Source organism: Nothoprocta perdicaria, unplaced genomic scaffold, assembly GCF_003342845.1.
Source record: "Nothoprocta perdicaria isolate Ctin4 unplaced genomic scaffold, notPer1 scaffold_280, whole genome shotgun sequence".
NCBI lineage: Eukaryota > Metazoa > Chordata > Aves > Tinamiformes > Tinamidae > Nothoprocta > Nothoprocta perdicaria.
In genome coordinates, this window is record NW_020455511.1 from 594,630 (window position 1) to 595,146 (window position 517).

The following is a 517-nucleotide window of genomic DNA, read 5'->3' on the forward strand; positions in this document are numbered from 1 at the left end:
TTACTGCAGCAAAGGAGTGAGACCAATGTAAGGAAAGAAGTGGTGGACAGCGGTACCTGTGGACACGGGTACCAGCAAACACCAGCGATGGTGAACAACCGGTGCCAGTGAACACCCATCCGTGTGGGTGAACACCAGTGCCTGTGAACATCAGTGCCGGTGAACACCGGTGCTCACCGGTGCCACAACCACCTCACAGGGGTTTCGGAGCGGCGGAGCCCGGTGCGCGGCGCGGCGCCGGGATGCGGGACCCCGGGTCCGTCCCGTCCCCGCCGCGGGGGCGGCACCTCCCGCGGCCGGGGCGCCGTCGGATCAGCGGGAGGGAGGGAGGGATGGATGGATAGAGGCAGGGAGGGAGGGATGGAGGGAGGGACGGAGGGCTGCGGGGCGCGGAGAGCCGCCGGACAGCGCGGCATAAAAGGCGGCGCGGCGAGCGCTGAGCCTCCCGGCACCGGCACCGGTACCGGCCCCGGCACCGGCCCCGGCGCCGTCCGCGCGCGATGACAGCCGAGCTGCG